Genomic DNA, 21234 nt, shown 5'->3' on the forward strand with positions numbered 1-21234 from the left:
CGGCTGGAGCCTGCCAGCTCACTTTAAGAGCAGCTTTGTGAAAAACAACCCCAGTGCGCATGCGCACGCCGCGGCTCTGTCCGCCCTCTCTGCGCGCACTCCCCCCACCCCCGGCGCCGGGCGCGCTCCCTCCTCGCTCACGCGTACAGTAGGTGTACGGCTTGGGGAAAAAGACACTGAGGCTGCCGGGAGGCTGAACCTGACTTCTCTTCATTGTAGGCTCCTATTGGTAGGCAGGCTACCGTAAACCCCGAGGTGCAATCTGGAGCCCTTTGCGTTCACACTCTATTTAAAGATAATGGCGGAGCGGGGTACTAGGCACAAGTCTTGGGTGGGGAGCTGTTTGCAAAGCCAAGTAAGGATACGCTGCTGAGTGGCCAGCCCGAAGCGTGCTTTACGGGCACTGCTGAGTTTTGTCCACTGCCTTGCTGGGGAGAGGAAAAAGTGATGTGTGAAGAGATGGGGGAAGGGAAATAACCGGTTGGACAAGCAGCTGGTTGCTGAGCATAATCTAAAGAATTTCATAAGACGTAATAAAACTAGACAAGAAATAGTGTTCTCAGACAAGAGCATTCTTGGCTTGAATTTTGTTTTTTGAAAAACCGTGCTTTGAGGGCAGGGTGGAAATGAACTCAGGCCAAAGGAACATTAAAAGAGAATACTGTAAAGAACAAGGAAGAGAAGCAAGCCTAATATAATCAGTAGGTTTTGCTTTCTCAACTGCTTTCTCTTCTATTTCTTAAGAGCAACGAAAAACAACCAAGTTGTTTGCATGATGACACTAGGGGGAATAAAGGCTTGCCCACTTCCTCGAAGGAAGAAAAATGTCCTTTTTTTAAAGACACCACCTACAGCTAGATTTGCAGGGTATGACATGATTATAACTCCTCTGTCCAGAGGATTAAGAATAGAGTTAGGCCTAAAAAAGTACCACCCTATAAAAGGCAGCATGACGTTAGTGTTTTAGCTGACAAATGTTTACAACAAAATCGGAAAATCTTTGTTAGAAATTAGTGAAGCGTATAACGTGGTTTTTAAAAAGCATGACTGGGTATATGAATGGGGCTTAATTCTGTAAAGCTTTAATTTTAATTTTCAGTGTTGGACTTCAGCATACTCATACATTTTAAAGGCAGGTACATTTGTCTTGTGAAAGTTTTGGTAACATGGCAATGCTTTCATAAAATCACATTGAGATTTGAAGCATAACAGCATAAATTTATCAAGCTGAGTTTTTTGCAACGAATAGACTTGTTTATAAGAAAAAAATGAATCTGGGTATATATATATATATATATATATATATATCTGGACACACACACACACACACACACACTCTGAAGAGTTTTGGCTGTCCTTCTCTAAAACATTTTAAATTCTTTTGTGCCATAGATTTGAATACGTTGAACCTTTGAATCACTCGTATAAACTAAACTTATTGAGTTTACTGGTTTTCTCTTTTGAAAGAAATGAAATTTTATTTAGTTTGATTTTAGTTGACAAGGTAGTATTATGGACTCAGCATTATATGAGGTAATAAATATGAAAAATATTTGAGCAGTTAATTGGCAGGCCATTTATTTAGATGGTTATACACAGAACTATGAATTTATGTATTTGAATGGAGAAAATAGTCTTTTATTTTTTCTTTTTCTCTTGGTTGACACCTGGTGGAAATTCTAGTAAAAATACCTGGGATCTTGTTCTAGCTTTGGTAAAAGATACAGCTGGGTTTTTTCGCCACCCAGTGGATAAAGTGGTGAATTTGCAAAAATGTCTGCTGCTCAGCATCAAGCATCAAATGACATTGGGGAAGAAACGAATTTAAAAGTGTAATACACAATGAGGTCTTTGTTACTAAATTTGCTTTAAAATATTAAGGGTTCGTAAAGAATGGCTGAATTCTTTAGAATTTTTTGTAATGTTTCTCCAGTTGAAATACAACTTATTTCTAGAAAGAAAGCTGTTTAATTAAACTAGAATTGCAGAGATTTACTTGTAGTTTGGAAAATTGTTTTAGCACCCTAATGACATTTCTGTCACTATCTTACGTTCTTTCTTTTTGAAGCTTTAAGGATATAATAAAGCAGTTTTTATTATTTATTTTACTATTTATTATTATTTTTAAACTGTGTCTTCCTAAACACTTTAGTAACTGACAAGTTGCCAATAATTTTTTAATGCCTATCATTTTTACTTAAGATACTTCTCACCCTAATTATTACCTTTCTGCTCTTTGGATTTGGTTATAAGACTCAACTTTTTTAAGTGCCTAAACTTGAGTTACTTTATTTTGTTTTCCTTCTATTTATTCAAATTATGAAGACACCAGGAACAAGCAAACAACTCTGGTGCCTCTAAATCCTTGTCTGTATCTTGACTTCTGAAAGAAAAAAACATAACTAAATATTGAGTATTTTCTGTTGTGACTTTTATAACCTTCCCTTTAAAGAGTCCTTGTCTAAGTTATCCTTTAAAAAGCTCAGAATGCTGTACTGTAGCTGTTCGTTATCTTGGGCTTCTGGACTTGCTTCACTGGGCCCTTACTTTTTGCATTAAATTGAAACCATTCATCTTTACCACCAAGGATTTTTCCTACTGCACCTCAGCCACATCGCATACGCCACCTCCTGCTCATCTGATCACTATACTACTGTCTAGTACATCTTCGGTCCCCTTTGTTAGCTTGTCTCACTGTTGCCAGTGTGCAGTTCCATGCTGCTCTTTATGCCAAGAAAACATCCCACTGCTGGGTCATATCCCCTCCCTTCTTCTAACCCTTCAACAGATTCGGTTGGCACAACCTAATAAAATTACAACGAACAGATGAACTAGTTCTACTCCCATTTTTATAGCTTGTTCAAAGCTTAAATAGAAATCTCTTTTTTGGTATCTGATTTTTGGTTTTTAATTCAATGGTTGTTCCACTGCCAAGTCTGGAGTTTTTCATCTATTATATAAAAATAATCAATTGTTATAAAAAGGAAGTGTTCTCAACTGAAGGTTTTGGTATATGATTAAGTCAGAACCTGCTTCTTACAGAAAAATGTGAAATCCATGCTTAATTCTTTTAACTAATACCTAACAGATTTGAGTGCTGTAGAAGTAAGGGAGGCTTTTTTTTTGTTTTGTTTGTTTTAAGTCTTAATTCTGTATTTTAGGATTTTGTAACTCTGACAACTCTTTTTTTCTCTTCTTTTTTTTTATTAGAGAGAGAAAGAGAGAGAGAGGGACAGATAGGAAGGGAGAGAAATGAGAGGCATCAATTCTTGTAGCTCTTTAGCTGTTCGATTGCTTTCTCATATGTGCCTTGACCAGGGGGCTACAGCAGAGCAAGTGACCCCTTTCTCAAGCCAGAGACCTTGGGCTCAAGCCAGTAACCTTGGGCTTTAAGCTGGTAACCTTTGGGTCATGTCTATGATCCCACACTCAAGCCAGTGATCTCGGGGTTTCGAACCTGGGTCCTCTGTGTCCCAGTTCGATGTTCTGTCGCTGCGCCACTGCCTGGTCAGGCTGACAACTCTTTAGCATCTTCAGAATGGTATGGAGATTGGAAGTAATGTTTGCTATAGTATGAGCAAAATGATCAAGTCTTATTTTTTATATTTGATAGTTAATTATATGATGTTTGTTGCATTCTTTATAGTCAATAGACATTTAAAATGTGTTGTGGATTTCATGAGAAAATTTAGTACTGAATTTGGTTTCTGTTTTTCCTCATTATAAAAGAGTAATATGTCATGTGAACTCCATTTAATATTTTGGTTTTGATTTCTTGATTTTAAGTAAAACCATCTGCCTGACCAGGCAGTGGCACAGTGGATAGAGCATCAACCTGGGATGCTGAGGACCCAGGTTTAAAACCCTGAGGTTGCCTGCTTGAGCGCAGGCTCATCTGACTTGAGCATGGGGTTGCTGGCTTGAGCATGGGATCATAGACATGACCCCATGATTGCTGGCTTGAAGCCCAAGGTCGCTGGCTTGAGTAAAGGTTCACTGGCTTGGCACATATGAGAAAGCAATTGATGAACAACTAAGGTGCTGCAACGAAGAATCGATGCTTTTCATTTCTCTCCCTTCCCATCTGTCTGTCCCTATCTTTTGTCCTCTCTGTCTCTCTCGCTAAAAAAAAAAAAAAAAAAAAAGAAGAGCACTGTCAGTTAAGCTATGGCAATGCTTTTATCATAGAGAATTCTTTAACTACAGATTTGATTATTGCCTTCCAGGGATAGTTCCCTTGATTGGATTAGTGACACTTAGGGCCTGATAACTTGGATGAATTGATAAAATTTATTTAGGCACAAGTGGCATTGGTCCTGCAGGAGGGATCAGAAACACTAAATTTTTTTTCTGAACTATTTTATGACTTTTGACGAGGCACAGCTTTATAACAAGGGTAAAAGCATTCTAAGTATAATAACTATTATCTTCTTGATGGATATTGAGTTTTAGTGGCAAAGTATAATTGAAAGGAACCAGATCTCAGTTTTTTATATCAAATTCATATTTGGCTAGCTGGAATTTTATATTTCATATCTTGGAGAATGTTGTTTAATCTACTCATCTACATTTTCTTTGTTGATGAGGAGAAAATTACTATAAGGGATTTAAGAAACCCCAAACTTGTTGTTTACTGCCACTACCTTGTCAATACTGTTTAATGGAAGCACTTTTCAAGGGTCTTCCCCATAAGGGTAAGGTTAGTTTTATTTACTATTAATTATTGTCCTTATCATATCACAAACATTGTAAGAGAATGATTACATCTCACTCATCTGTGTTCTGCTGTCTTTCCTGTTTGGGGGAATTTTACTAGCTACCACATTGAAGTCATTATTGGGGAAAAGCTGTAAGGAAGAAGGATAATTTAAGTTGAAATGTTTGCTGAGGACTCACTGCCACCAACATTTTAAGAGTTTCAAATGACCTTTTGTTTTAGGGTCAGAAAACAGGTTAGATGATAGCTAAACTTTAAAATCAAACATTTAATTGATGATCTAGTAAATACACATTTGGATAATGAGCTATTGGTTTTATAGTTTTTTAGCATAATCATTTTTTTAGTTTATATATAAACTATTTACTTAAATCAATACATTTTAGTGGAAACATGAAACAACTGAATTTTCTGCTCCAAATTGGTATAACATTTTGCGGTTGTGTATGAATTTCAAATTATTTTGCTGCAGAGAATCCAATAGACAGAAAATTAATGCTCTAATATTTTAGACTATGAAACCTATGAGGGGTTTTATGGGTGTGGATGCACACATAAATAGAGCAAAATAGCCAAACTAAGAGACACAAATAAATCATGAATAATTTACAAATTAAAATAATATTGTCTATTTTGGTATTTAGAAAGTTGAAGTAATGCTTTGGTAAAGCCAAAATAGTTTTATAGGGTCTGGGTTAAAAACAAAATTTGGAAGTAGAGTAGATACCATCTTATATAATAATTCTATTTTCTTAAATCATATGTTTTATACTCTTAGAAATAAGGGAAGCTTTATTTCTACCAGTGGGCCACTTGAATAGGGAGAAATCTTTTAACTTAAAATTTTCATTTTTTAATTATTTTTGCTATTATTTGGAACTGTTTTAGTGGTACTCGGTAGAAGCACTTAGAAAAGTGACTGTATAGTAAGAAACTGAGATAAGCCCTGTCCCCTCTTGGTCTTTCTGCAAACGAAGAAGGAGAGAAGAACCTTTCAGAAAGTCACTTGATAGACAAGTGGCAAATGGGAGATTGTTGCCGGGTAAAGACTGATTATAAAATAGAAGCATGATCCTAAAGAGAGTAATGTGGGAAAGAACAAAAGACCATACCATTTTTCTGTTTCTAGCACTATCCTGTCTCATCTTCACAAACCTCAATGTGTTCTAATCACAATGTTTTGTTTTGTTTTTTCTGTCTCTGCAGTGATATTCCCGCCAAATGAAATGAAATGTTGGCCATTGGCTCATGGTGGCTGGTAGTTGGAGGACAAAGCTGGTTAAGTGAACTGTGTAAAAATCATAAAATCAAAGGTAAGAAAGAACCTCAGATTAGTGAGGGTAAAAGGCAAGAGATATATCCCCTGTAGGATGTAGAGACAGAAAGATGAGAGTTATGGTGGCCAAAAGGTCCAGAGAGTCCTCAGTGGTCAGGTTCACATTCAGAGAGTGGACATGTCTAGAAATGACAGGAAGCCAATAAAATTTTTGGTGAATTTAGAAGTCTGGCTGAAGAAGGGAAGAGGGGGTCAGGGTTGGTAGGATGACAGTAGAGTTTTCTTATAGGTGTATAGGACACGCATAAATTAGCCGGGAAGTCCAGAAACCAACAAGTTGTACACTGAGTTGGGGGTGGGGAGTGAGAAAGATTATCTTTGTAATACCCAAAATACTAACATAGTTCAATATGATTATTACTTTGTAATCATTATTATTATTATTTTTTGCTTATTATCTTTTTGGTCCTCTTAATAGCCTTCTGAGGTAAATGCTATTACTGTATACTCATTTTTTTAAAAGACTTTATTCATTTTAGAGAGGAGGGAGAGAGAGAGAAAGAGAAACAGAAGGGAGGAGGAGCAGGGAGCATCAACTCCCATATGTGCCTTGACCCGGCAAACACAGGGATTCAAACCAGTGACCTCAGTGTTCCAGGTCAATGCTTTATCCACTGCGCCACCACAGGTCAGGCTGTATACTCATTTTATAAACAAGGAAACAATCTTATAATGATAAAGTAACATGACTAATCTTAATCTTATGCAGCTAGTAACAGCTGGTGCTAGCCTGTGCTCTTAATCACTAGGCCATCTGCAAGCACATCAGTAGGCTTACTTATCAATACCTCCTCCAAGAAGTCTTCTGTAATCATCCTCCCCTTTCCTAATTTGGATTATGTGTTTCTCTTCTGTGTTCATAGAACCTTTTAAAACCCCTGTTCCTTAACAGTCTTTTATGTAGTTTTTACATTTACTGTCTCTTTCTTAATACTACAAGCCTCCCAAGGGCACTCTTCAGGTTTTATCTAGTGTTCAAATATTAATCATTTTTATATCTCCAGCACTTAGCATAGTGCTTGACACATAATACACACTCAATAAATATTTACTGATATTTGATAAATTGATAATGGAATGTTATTTTTATTAAAGCATTTATGTACTGTAAGGTTGTAGCATCTTATGGGAAGTTTTTCCAGATAACCATGTGAAATCACATGAGACTGATGAATTGAACATAAGATTTAAGTTCAGACCATAATTCTATAAATGTTTGCTGGTGGTCAGATGGTCACCATCACGATGTATTATTATTGTCCAATCCCAGTCAAAGTAAGTGAGAATTATTGGCCTGTGCTAAAATAATGTATTGTGGTTAGAAAATAATAATCACATTAAAACTACATATATCCCTTTCCAGAATTTTTCATTTATATTACATTTGGTATATTATTAACAACTAATGAACAAAGAGTATTCTAACCTGCTTTTGATTGATTAGGAAAAATGCAATTGAGTGCCATAGCAGAGAGCAAAATACCTGACTATAGGAATTTGGGGAAGTTAGCCTGACCGGGCGGTGGCGCAGTGGATAGAGCGTCGGACTGGGATGCAGAGGACCCAGGTTTGAGACCCTGAAGTCGCCAGCTTGAGCGCGGGTTCACCTGGTTTGAGCAAAAAAGCTCACCAGCTTGGACCCAAGGTTGCTGGCTCGAGCAAGGGGTTACTCGGTTTGCTGAAAGCCGGCGGTCAAGGCAAATATGAGAAAGCAATCAATGAACTAAGGTATCGCAACGAAAAACTGATGATTAAAAAATTGATGCTTCTTATCTCTCTCTGTAACTGTCTGTCTGTCTCTGTCTGTCCCTCTCTCTGACTCTCTCTCTGTCCCTGTAAAAAAAAAGAAAAAAGAAAAAGAATTTGGGGAAGTTAAATGCAACTTGAAATATTATCTGTATTTTTTATATAATTTCAGAGCTGACATTTAATAAAGTATTCTAAACAGCTCCACAAGTAGGTAACAGGAAGGTTTATTTCAAAGGCTTGATTATATAATATTTTATTTGCTGTATACATTAAGATTATGTATTGATGCTGTCTTTCTTTGAAATTATAATCACTAATAACATTTTCTGAAGAAGTATCTTCATTCATAGGTTTGAAAAATGCAACAATAGGGTATGTGAAACCCTGGTGACTAAAAATATATATTAAAAATGATTTATTATACATTATAAAATAAATCTATTTTTATTTTATAAACAATGAAATAAGAGAAAATAATTCAATATTTTAATGTATTTATGAATGGAAATGGGAGGTAACATTTTAAATATCTGCAAGATAGCAGAAAGCGGCCCTGGCCGGTTGGCTCAGCGGTAGAGCGTTGGCCTGGCGGGCGGGGGACCCGGGTTCGATTCCCGGCCAGGGCACATAGGAGAAGCGCCCATTTGCTTCTCCACCCCCCTCCTTCCTCTCTTCTCTCTCTTCCCCTCCCACAGCTGAGGCTCCTTTGGAGCAAGGATGTCCCGGGCGCTGGGGATGGCTCCTTGGCCTCTGCCCCAGGCGCTAGAGTGGCTCTGGTCGTGGCAGAGCGACACCCCGGAGGGGCAGAGCATCGCCCTCTGGTGGGCAGAGCGTCGCCCCTGGTGGGCGTGCCCGGTGGATCCCGGTAGGGCACATGCGGGAGTCTGTCTGACTGTCTCTTCCCGTTTCCAGCTTCAGAAAAAGACAAAAAAAAAAAAAAAAAAAAAAAAAAAGATAGAAAGCATGAGTAGTGGTGAGTGCTGTGGATTAAATTAGATGCCAAGTTTGTATTTATGATTCTTTTGGTGTATTTTGTTTGAAAATGGAATTAGAAAATGGAATTTATGGGTCTGTATTTGAAAAAAAATTTAGTTGGTTTTAATAATTTTTTATTGATGCCCATTTGGTGCTCATGGAACGTTCTGTCTCAAAAATTTTGACAGCACAGCCAGTACTACACACACAAGAGAAACTCAGGCTCTATGCCAAACAGGAGAGCACTCGACATGTACTGCAACATTACATTTTCTACACTGCTTGTGTACATTTGTGCCACATACAGCACATTTCCTTTGCTTTCCTTCACAGGTCCTTTTCAGTACATGTCCAATCGGATCAAATCTAACAACTTTAGGTACACGGCTTCTCCTTGCCATACTTGAACTGGGTCTTCCGGTGACTTTAGGATTGGATGAGTCTTTCTTCATATATGTTCTTGCTTTTTATTTTATTTTTATTTATTTATTTTTAGAGAGGAGAGAGAGACAGAGAGGGAGAGAGAGGAGAGAGAGACAGAGAGAGAGAAGGGGGGAGGAGCTGGAAGCATCAATTCCCATATGTGCCTTGACCAGGCAAGCCCAGGGTTTCGAACTGGCGACCTCAGCATTTCCAGGTCGACGCTTTTTCCACTGCGCCACCACATATATGTTTTTGCAATGTTGCATCTGAAGTCTAATAATGAGATGCTTTCATTCGAAGCATTATAGAGAGCATGGGTGTTAAAAACAGCAATATCAATGGCATTTGTAAAAAGAGGAAAATACCACTTCTTCCCTCTAAATTTGATGCGATACTTTTGGACATTCTGGTCCAGCTTGTCAACACTACCCATATATTTGTTATATTGTTCTACAATGTGTGGTCTATCCACTCAACATTCTTTCTTTTCTTTCTTTTCACTTTTTCTAAATAATTTGATGTAACTTTGACACACTTATTGTCATTCCAAATCAATGCAAAAATGTCATTATTTTTGTTATAACAGTAATCGTATGCTCCACATTTTTTTTTCATAATGCTATCAGATTTCAAGGGACACTTATTCATTCTATTATACCATGATGTTCCTGTCGCCTCTATATTACATTCTTTCAACCACAATAATAATTCAAAGATGGTAAAGAAGTTGAAAAACACTTCATATTCTAATGGATACTGCAGAAAAGAAGTCATCTTCATTATTACAGAGGCTCCTATATCAGTGACAACTTGTTATCCTTCACATTTGCCTTCATAAATATCCATATGAAAACAATACCCAGTTTCAGAGTAGCACATGGCCCATTGTTTGAAACCAAACCTGATTGGCTTTCCTCTTATAAATTGTTTCAAGAAGTGGTATCCATAATATCTTACCATTTCCTCATCGACTGAAAACTTTTGAGCAAATATTACAAACTTTTTAAATTTTAAATTCAATTTTTCAATTAGAGGCTGAATTTTAAAAGGTTTATCCTTCTTTTCCATGGTAACTATGGAACTGTTGTCATTGAAATGCAAGTTTCTTTTTATTTCTAAAAACCTGTGCTTTGGCATACAGTTTCTAACACAGGTAAGATTCAGATCTTCATCCTCACACCAGTATAATTGTTCCTGTGGTAAGGAATGGTATCCAGATAACAAAAATATTCCAGTAAACTTTCTAAGGCAATTTGTTGAAAGGTCAAAATCATGTCTGTTGTTTTGTCTCGCATTCATTATACTTTGGGTTACTGTGTAGCTTAGCAAATCTTCATTAAAAAATTCTTCAAATATGTCAACAGGTGATTTGTTTTTCAAATGTTGAGTCATTTTTTATTTCAGGGCAGATACATTATCGTTGGGTAATGTGCTGCCGCAAAACTTTTTTTCCCGTTTTTTCCAGTCACTCTTCGGCAACTCTTGACGTTTTGTTTTGTTATTTTGTAGATGATGGAATGTCTTCTAAGGCACTAGAATATAGTTCTAATTGACCAGGAACATCCTGAGGAAGAGTGTCTTCTCACATATTTTCATCAAGTTCTGATACTGCATCCACATTATGGGGAGGCAGTTCAACTATATTGATGGTTTCTTGTTCTAATTGGTCAAAAAGTTCGTCATTTCACAGTAGTTCTTCTATATCTCTATCACTAAGAAATTCTCTAGCAGCCATACTGCCCTGAAAACTGCGGAAGCAAAAAAGACCTATGAACTACTGAAGTACCTAAATATTGTCAATTTTAAACATAGAACATTCCATGGGCCCCAAATGGGGAACTGCATATTTTATAGTTTATTTTTTATAATAGGTATCATATGGACTTACATATTATTGTGCTATCAACTAAAGGGAGGTGTTAACAGTCTTACACACAAACCTGCCAAAAAAACAAAAAAATTATAACCAAAAGTTCCATGGAAAACAACGTAAACATTAGAATGCCATTTTATCCCAAAAGTTATACATTTTTATGTCAAATACTTTTACCAGTTAAGCAATATTGAAAGAAAAAATACTTTTGAAAACTAGAAGGTCTGTGTGTTTAAAAAAATGCACATCTATTCACTATAACTGTACCATGAGAAAAAAAAAATTAAAATTTCCATGTGTTAACCGCGGCAGTTAATTAAGTTTGTATAATTTTAACTCTTCGAATAAATTTAACTCTTGAAAAGATTAATTTTCCCTTAATAATAAAAAGAAAAACTTTAGACATGTGTATAGTATATTATCTTATATATTTTTCTAAACAAAGGATATCTATGCTAAAATTATACAAGTAAAAAAGGTAAAACAGGATATTTAAATTTAGAGAAAGAGTGTGGTCAGTGAGTAGAAATGTATAATCATGTAATTTAAAACTTTCACTTTGGAAGCTGGAATTTTTAGCTTAAAATTTATGAAAGAAAAACTATAAGATAGGTAGAAAATACCTACATATTTTCTTCAGATTATGAGACTTAAAAGAGCTTTAAAGGTACTATATATAATATTCAGTCTGACATTGTAAGGCATATTAATTACTTAAATTTTTATTTTATTTTCTTACAGTAGGGATTTCTTCTCCAAAACAAGGTTCCATTATTAATAAACAACTATTTAAATAATAGAAAACATTGTTTTCTACAAAATGTATATTTAGCCCTCATTTTTTTGTAATATGTTTATTTTCTTCTAAATACCCTATATTTACTATAACAGTGTATATGTACAGTTTACTGTGGGGACTTACATGTGTTTACTCACAAAGACAGGGAGGAAAGAAATATTCCTGGCTTGGGCATTCTAATGGTTTCTGGCATTATCTTATTTTCTAGAGCAGGGGTAGTCAGCCTTTTTATACCTACCGCCCACTTTTGTATCTCTGTTAGTAGTAAAATTTTCTAACTGCCCACTGATTCCACAGTAATGGTGATTTATAAAGTAGGCAAGTAACGTTACTTTATAAAATTTATAAAGCAGAGTTACAGCAAGTTAAAGCATATAATAATAATTACTTACCAAGTACTTTATGTCGGATTTTCACTAAGTTTGGCAGACTAAATCTTTATAAAACAACTTACTGTAGTTAAATCTATCTTTTTATTTATACTTTAGTTGCTCCACTACTGCCCACCATGAAAGCTAGAATGCCCACTAGTGGGCGGTAGGGACCAGGTTGACTACCACTGTTCCAGAGGATAACTTTCAGTAAGATTTTTTTTAAAGGAAGTAAAATTAAAAATAACTATCATGGTGAAATATTATATATATATTAAAATGAAACAATCTTCAACTCTACCTTCTTGATAAATAGGAAATATAAAACAAAATCACAAGATTGGATTTGTGAAGGAGACAATGTTAAGGAGAACTCTAGAGGGAAAAAATATATTTGACTATTTAGATAATTTTTAAAACATACAATAATGAAGATGGTGGGTTGACCTCTTTACATGCTTTAAATGATTTGATCTTAACAATAATGCAATTATCCTCCTTTTACAGATGGGCAAACTGAGGCTTAGAAAGCTTGAATAACTTGCTCAAGGTCAACCTTAAGTCCCAGAGTTACCTTTACAGAATTTACAGTTTAAGAGGGAACATAAACAAATAGTTTCAATAGAGATATATATGCAAGAGATAAATGTCACCAACAGGACATTTAGTATTAGAGAGCAGCCAGCAAAGGTAGTAAGTCCTGGTACAGTGCTCAGGCTGAGCCTTGCCAGAAGAGTTGAGATCCACTAGAGAAAAGAGAGAAATTGGGGGAATGCTAAATGACCAATTGTTGGGCAGATAAAATATATTATACCTATGCTCACTTTGTTAAAGATGGCGCTGCCCACCTGGAAGCCAGGTGATATTAATGTGTGTTGGGGGGCGGGCTGTGGGCAGACAGGATCCTTGTAGCTGGGGCTTGGTTTTAGGACTAAGCCTTTCCCACCCTTTTTGATGTGGGGTGGTGCAATCCCATCATGCCTCAGATAAGTGACTTTGTATCAGAGACTTTCTTGATGTGTATTGGATTAAAGGTTTTGATTTCTACACTATAAAATGGGGGCAGAATGGGAGCTTGCACTCTTGGTTCCTGGGATTAGCATTAGAGCAGAGAGCAGAGAGGAGAGCAGAGAAAGGCCACGTGGAGGAGGCCAGGAGAAGCAGCCAAGATGGCGGAGTGTTGAGTGAGAAGCCAGTTTGTACAGAGTTTGTGCAGGGAGAAGGAAGGAGATGGGAAACAGAGGTGAATAAGTCTGGGGAGCTAGAAACCTTTGATTCTAGGAAGCTCGAATAAGTCAGTAGCTTTGTGAGCACTGAATGAGTGGGTTTTGGAGCCCAGTGTGTGTTTTTACTTGCCCACCAGGTGCAAGCTAGGATTAAAGATGATGGCCCACTAGTTTTTGGCTCCATTGTTTCTTTACCAACTTTCTGAATCCAATGCGAACCTGCATGTGAATGGCTGTAATGGCGGCTCCTGGCCCTACACCAATCTAGAGCGGTAAACAGTGGCCAGATTATCAGAACCTTATAGCTAGCCAAAACATGTAATTGATTGCCCTACTTGGGATACTTGAGAGTGAAAAGGAGGCTAATAATAAACAGAGATGAACAAAAACTGTCCTAGGAAAACTGGGATGTATGGCAATGTGAAGAATTTGGACTTTATTCTAGGAGCAATCAAGAACACTGAAGGTTTTTTAAGGGGAATAACATGATATCTTGCTTTAGAGTAACTCAGATTGATGTATAGAAGATGAGTTGGAGACTTGCAGACTAAATAGGGGACTATTTCAATAATACAGGATAGTGACATGGTGGCCAGAGTTGTGTTGTATCAGGGAAGCTAGAGAGAAATGAGTTAAGTTCAAGAGATATTTAGGATGTAGAATCAATAGAACATGGTGTGTTTAGATATGGGTACAGAGGGAGACATAATAATTGGACCTATATTTTAGTGGAGGGAATGGGAGTCAGGGATGACATTGGATTTCTAATGTAGGCAACTTGATGAGCAATAAATGGTGAAAATACTCATTGGGATGAGGAACATGGGGAAGGAGTGATGAATATATATTTGTTCAGTTTTAGACTTATTCATTTAAAAATATTTGAAACTATGAGAAATTTACAGAAAATCTGTAGACACAGTGTGCAGACCCTTTTTTTCCTGACCCATTTAACAGTTATTTGCCAGTATGATGCTGTACCACCTTGAATACTTTACTGTGTATTTTCTACAAATAGGGACATTTCCTACATAACTGTAATACAACCATGAAAATCAAGTCATTTACAGTGTTTTACTGCCATTTAATCCTTAAGTCCCAATCAGGTTTTACCAGTTGTCTTTATATTGTCCCTTTTTTGAGAGAGAGAGAGAGAGACAGAGACAGAGAGAGATGAGAAGTATCATCTCATAGTTGTGGCATTTTATTTGTTCATTGATTGCTTTCTCATATGTGCCTTGACTGGGGCTCTAGCTGAGCTAGTTACCCCTTGCTCAAGCCAGCGACCTTGGGCTTCAAGCTAGTGACTTTTGGGCTCAAGCCAGCGACCATGGGGTCATGTACATATATGATCTCATGCTCAAGATGGCAACCCTGCACTCAACCATGATGAGCCCGCATCCAAGCTGGTGACCTCGAGTTTTAAACCTGAGTCCTCAGCGTCCCAAGTCAACACTCTACCCACTGCGCCACCACGTGGTCAGGTTTAATACTGTCCTTTAAAGCAGATTAATCCAATTCAGAATTATCTTGAGCCCAAGGTCACTAGCTTGAAGCCCAAGGTCGCTGGCTATCATTCGTCAGAAAAATGTCATGTGATTGTCATTCGTCTTTATATTCTTTCAGTGGGGAACAGCAATACAGTCTTCCTTGGTATTTAATGACTTTGACATTTTGAAGATCAAAGACCTATTATATTATGGAATGTACCTCTGGGTGTTTCCTAGCCAAGATTCTGGAAAAGAATTATGTCTTAACATCCTTTGGCATTTATTGTATGAAAAAGTTAAATTCTTTCAATATCTAGAATGGTACTAATTAGGTAACATTCTTGAGAGAGTTGAAAGACAGTCACTGTGTTCTGGGTTGTTAAAAATGTCTGAACATTTAACAGGAACACCTTGAGAGTAGTGCTGTTTTATTGTCACTGAATCATATCAGATGGATGCAATTTTCATTTGTCCTGTTACTGATGGTCACTTGATTAGAAATGTGTCTGTTAGGATTCTCAGATGTTTAGTATTTTTCTCTCCCTTGGTAATTAGTAAGTATTTTGTGGGGAAGTTCTTTGAGACTTTGCAAGTATCCCATTCTTCATCAAACTTTCAATTACTTTACTTATTTATTTGTAGTATTGTTGATTATAATGGGCCTTAATTCATTACTATCATTATTTATTTTGATGTTCAAATTGTTTGCAATTTAGCTACTGGAAGCCCCTTCCATATGGCTTATGGCTTATGTGTTTTCTTGACATGTCTCTATCACTTTTGACTTCTTTTCTTTCTGGCACAAGATATTAACAAGTTCATCTTACACTATCCCTGCCCTAGCCCTAGAATCTGCCATTTCAGCCCTGTTTAATGGAAAAGAACATCTAGAATACAAGATCTGGGTATTAGGTGTGCTCTTTGCTTTTGAAATTGTAGTGCTCCAAGCATTTCTCAGTGGTAAGAGCTAGAGTCTATAGTCTATCATCTATCTCTCTCTCATTTGTCTCTCATCTAGCTATTTAATCATGAGTGCACATTGATGCCATCAGTTCTAATCTACCAATCAGGGCTTTTTCTCATTATATCCCTTTCTATATATGAAAACCTCTTCTTTGACACTGAGAATCCTGGCTCCCATTGGCCTTATTATACATAGTTACTTATTTGATCAGTCCCCCTGTATGTAATTAACCTCTCTTTTCCACTGCCATTCTCTCTTTTATGTATATGCGTTCTTCTCCTGAGGGGACTCTGCTACCCACATCAAACTGTCCTGTCACCAGGGACGTGCTCTCTCCCTACCCAGGCTTGGCCCCTCCATGCTGGACTGACCTTTGTGAGATGCCATCTTCACCTGTATCAGGTAGGCTCTGACCCTCATGCTGCTTCCACTTTCCTCCCCCACCCCTCCCCTCGCCCCTTCTACAAGAGAATAGGTATACTACCATTTCAATTTAGTTGTGAAGAGGAAAGAAAGATAGGCCAGAAGCTAAAAGGAGACTCATTCAGGAAAGAATTGTTTTTGATAAGGAACCAATCTAGAAAGTGAGGTTAAAGATAGGAAAGAGCCAGAGGTAACTGATGAAGCTACTCCTCTCAGAAGGTAGAAAGAGATAGAATCTAGAGTGCAATCCTGAGGGTTAGTTTTAAGTTTGAAGAAGACCACATTCCACTTTAACAGTGAATGGGAGGGGAAGAATGTGTTCATTACAGGTTGGTTTGAAATTTTCCTGGCAGAAAATGGAGTGAATTTTCATTCCAAGGCCTTTACTTTTCTCTATGCAGACGTTGCTGAGAAGGAATGATTTAGTTGGAGATCTGAGGAAAGTGGAGAGTTCTGAAATCACTGTTGAGAATAAGAAAGTGAAATGAGCAAAAAACCCAGAGATATTTGTGAGTGATATGGAAGACCTGAGAATAGAAACTGAAAATCAGTTGAGACACCAATCTCAACAGTTACAGTGTTTTCTCCACCAGCCCCCAGTGCTAAGAGCAGAGAAGGCAGTTTTTATCAGGCAAACAGTTAAATAGAAAGACATGGCAAAGTTAGTTGAGGATATTGGCTAAAAAGAGATTGAAATGAAGGAATGAATGAATGTTGAAATGTTGAAGTGACAAGTTCTTTATTTTTAAATACAAATAAAATATTTTTATTTGTATAACAAAGATTAAAAATAATGTCATAATGTTAACATAGTTGATATCAAGACACAAATACGTGTGAAAAGCTCTAGATTAATACTCACTTTGTTTCATCCAACCTTTCTTATCCTTGATTATTTTAGGGAGCATCTCTGGTATACTTCTGACTGAATCTTAAGCATGATATATCCAGGTAAACATTTTCTGTGGTTCAGATCTGTCATGTACCCTGTGGATATGAAAAAGAATAATGGGAGTTTAGTCTCTTGCTCATAAATTAAAGTGTAAAAAGGTATATTAAAAACTTTACAGTCTTATACAAATTCCTGGTTGGTTTTACTAGCAATGTATCATTTTGGAAAAGACATGAGTGAGTGTGTGTCTTCAGCTTATATAATAAAGTCAAATTGCAATGATATTTTATTCTTTTAGAATCTCCTACCATAATATCTACAGTTAAGAAATGACTTGGAAAAAATCACTTAATTGTGTTATGTTGTTGTTCTTTTCATTGCCCATTGCTTAAAAAAATTTTATTGAATTTATTGGCGTGAGATTGGTTAAAAAAATTATGTAGGTTTCAAGTGTACAGTTCTATAATGCATCATTTGTATATTATATTGTGTGTTCACCAGCCTAAGTCAAGTCTCCTTCTGTCACCCCTTTACTCTCTTCTACCTGACCCGACTCCCTCTTTCCTCTGGTAAGCACCAAACTGTTATCTGTATCTGTGAGTTTTTTTCCAAATCTCTTACCTTTTCGTTTGCTGTTTTTGTGATAATGTGTAACCACTTTCTCCTGACAAACAACAACAACAACAACAACAAAATGAAAACAAATAAAAAAAAAACCTCTCCCTGCCTGATTTAGAAAGTCAACATTTTAGTATAAACAGTTTGGAGTAGACTCTATTTGGTGGATATTAACAAAAATAATGTTTTTATTTTTTCCAATTACATTTACCAGTAGTGATTTATAGAATATCACAAGATAATTTCTTGTGCACATTCCACAACTTTCTCATCACTTTCAGCATTTAAAAAAACAAAGCAGAACCAAACTAATTTTACTCCAGTGTAAAAGTTCAATCTGAAATCTGATTCAAACATAATCCTCTCAATTTCCTCTACTAGCCTCTAAAGCCTTTGTTGGAGAGGAAAATATGAGCGATGGCAGGGATTGTTTATAGAGATGAGGAAGGACCCCTCCCCATAGGGTATTGTACATGATTCTATTGCTGCTCTGGGGGTCACTGAGGATGTGGTGGTCTCCTCATGACTTTCTGCCATTTTTAGGGTTGTTTCGCTTTACCTTGGTCCAACATATCACTGCGGATACCCACACTAGGGGCACCCATGTCTTTCTTTAGTTCACCTTTGGCCCACATCCCATCCCCCTTAAGTAGCAGCTCTCAGGTTTCCCAGAGCTTGGGCTTTCTCTTCTCTTTTCTATTCCTTTATATCAAATCAAACATGGGAGCCATCCTTTGCACCCTCTGATAGATAGGAAAACTGGAACGGGTTAGAGGTTTTCTTCACCCCCTTCTTAAATTGCCTATGACTAAGGTGACCTTTTTTACAATGAAAGGGAGGACAAAAATAAGTTGAAGAAAAACAATATCATGAATAAAAGAAACATTTTATTCATTGCAACAATAATACACTATAATATGACAAATGCATAATAAAACATTTGTAATATTTTATATTGTAATTATGCTACATGCCTATTAATTTTTAATAATGTAAGAAAAAAGTGCTCATTTAGATATTATCTCAATGAATACTTTTCTATTGAATGAATATCTTTTGAAAAAGGAATTTCTATTACTTATATCAAAGAAAGATACCATTGTTTGCTGCAATATTTGCAGCAGAGAATTTTGTATTGAATGAATATCTTTTGAAAAAGGAATTTCTATTACTTATATCAAAGAAAGATACCATTGTTTTCTGCAATATTTGCAGTGGAGAATTTTGTATTGCAGTTGGGGGCAGAGCAGCGATAAAAAAACACTTGACCACCAACAAACATAAGCAATCATTAGATGCATCAGCTTCCATTTGTATTTTACAGCAAGTGCTGCAGCTAGAATATCAACATTCAATCTCGATTTCTTACTTGTCCATAAATCATTAGCAATTGGAAAAACTTTTTCAACTGCTGCATTAGTTCCAGAGTGGCACAATGTAAATTGAACAAGAATAAATAAATATTCACATGGAATATATTTATTTTTGAAATAGCTGAATATTTCCACCCATCTTTTATCAATTTTGACGTGTTCATTTTCCCATTGTATTAATTTTTCAGAATTTAAATATGCATTCAGTTTTCTAATTTCTTCAAATAGAACATTGTCATCTATTTTGATTTGTGTCATTTCTTTAAATAAAAACTCAAGACAAGATTCAATATCTGTCCAATATACTTGCAATGAAGTGAAAAAATGCTGTTGAAAACTGTTATTTCCCATGATGTTTGTTTCAGACCATTCTTCAATATATTGAAAACATGTAAAAATTCTGCACTTCTTTGATAAACTTTTCTGTTATGCCTAGATTTGATTCCTCTAAGTCTGACAATTTTCTTTTTATAATTAAAGGAAGAAGTTTTTCTTCAAAACAAGATTTATATTGAAGGATAAAGTCATTCAAAATAAGACTAACGCCTGACCTGTGGTGGCGCAGTGGATAAAGCGTTGACCTGGAATGCTGAGGTCGCCGGTTCAAAACCTGCACTTGTCTGGTCAAGGCACATATGGGAGTTGACACTTCCTGCTCCTCCCCCCTTTCTCTCTCTCTCTCTCTCTCCTCTCTAAAATGAATAAATAAATAAATAAATTAAAAAAACAAAAACAAAATAAGACTAACTTCTGTGGCTGAAATGTGTTTACTTTCAATCTTTTGAATCATCTTGTGAAAAATAGATGCTTGATTATGTACAAAATACATTACTATCTCAGATATTTTATTATTGAAAAATGATTCCAGAATTTTAGGATATTTGTAAAACTTAAAAAATATGAATGGAGATGCTCAAATAATTGTAGAACATGCTCTATAGCAGGTGTTAGAGCAAGCTATCTAACTTTTGAATATCCTAAAAGCTTTTGTATTCAACATTTTGTTCACAAAATTGTTTTAAAGTAGCAACATGAATGGTAAAATGACTAAAATGCAGATAAATTGTAGTTATTATTACTTCTACATCAATTGGCATGGCACATGATGCTGTTGATTGCGTTTGACAAAATATGTGCATTACAACCTATTCCTAGTATTTTCTTTTGGAGTAACTCTTGTAATTTTACATACACATTATTCACCCCTTTGCGTCTTCACCCACCAAAATTTGTGTTTGTATTATGAACTATTAGTGCAACAACTTTGGATTTAAAATTGTTTTTATTTATTACTCTGTATAGATGGTTTGACAAAATTTCAGGAGTTTCGCCCTCAGTGGAATTCCTTTTTCAATTTATTGTTGAAATGGCATTTTCTCTTTTTTGATTTTTCCATATCTTAAATGAAACTTAAAATTACAAATATAGAGTTACATGAAGGATGCAAGCACATTAGGAACTGAAATCGTTACATCATGGTAGGCGAATTTTGCAGAAGCTAAATTAACAAAACTAAATATTAAAACCACTAATTTGGAGTGATAATTCCATGTATTTATCATTTTCTAATTAAAAAACATCTGTTTTATGCAACTATTTAATCAAAATGCATTATTAATAGATATGGTTTGAGTTTAGATTTCCACTTTAAAACTCGAATTTCGGGAAAATACTTGTAAATAAAATTATATGTATTTGGAAATTATTAAATAGATAATGAATTAATAAAATGTGAATTGTACTTACCTGCCTATGATTGAATATTCACTGAGAAAGAAATGATCATGAGTCTACAATGTTGTATGTGCTGTGTCACATTTTAGTAAGAAGTACACAAAGCCATTTGCACGCTCGGTATATCACACGCTCTCTCAAAGTCTGTGCATCTCATAATCGTGTCTCACTGTACTGATCCTTGATGAATCATCACATCAAATACAAATACATCACATCATACTCAATGGATTGACTCTGCATCGATCGAATATGGACATTTACAGATTAG

The 21234-nt window shown here is 36.0% G+C and overlaps 1 long non-coding RNA gene across 2 annotated transcripts; it reads left to right on the forward strand.

Moving 5' to 3' along the window:
• Nucleotides 1-107: 107 nt before the first annotated feature.
• LOC136334043 (uncharacterized) lies at nt 108-19752 on the forward strand. Of its 2 annotated transcripts, none has more exons than XR_010731118.1 (5): nt 108-215; nt 5924-6030; nt 16208-16325; nt 17248-17297; nt 19710-19752. It is a non-coding gene; the product is annotated as an uncharacterized lncRNA (long non-coding RNA). The 2 variants fall into 2 exon arrangements; XR_010731117.1 differs by having other exon boundaries at nt 116-229.
• Nucleotides 19753-21234: the final 1482 nt, after the last annotated feature.

This window comes from Saccopteryx bilineata, chromosome 4 (assembly GCF_036850765.1).
Source record: "Saccopteryx bilineata isolate mSacBil1 chromosome 4, mSacBil1_pri_phased_curated, whole genome shotgun sequence".
Taxonomy (NCBI): domain Eukaryota; kingdom Metazoa; phylum Chordata; class Mammalia; order Chiroptera; family Emballonuridae; genus Saccopteryx; species Saccopteryx bilineata.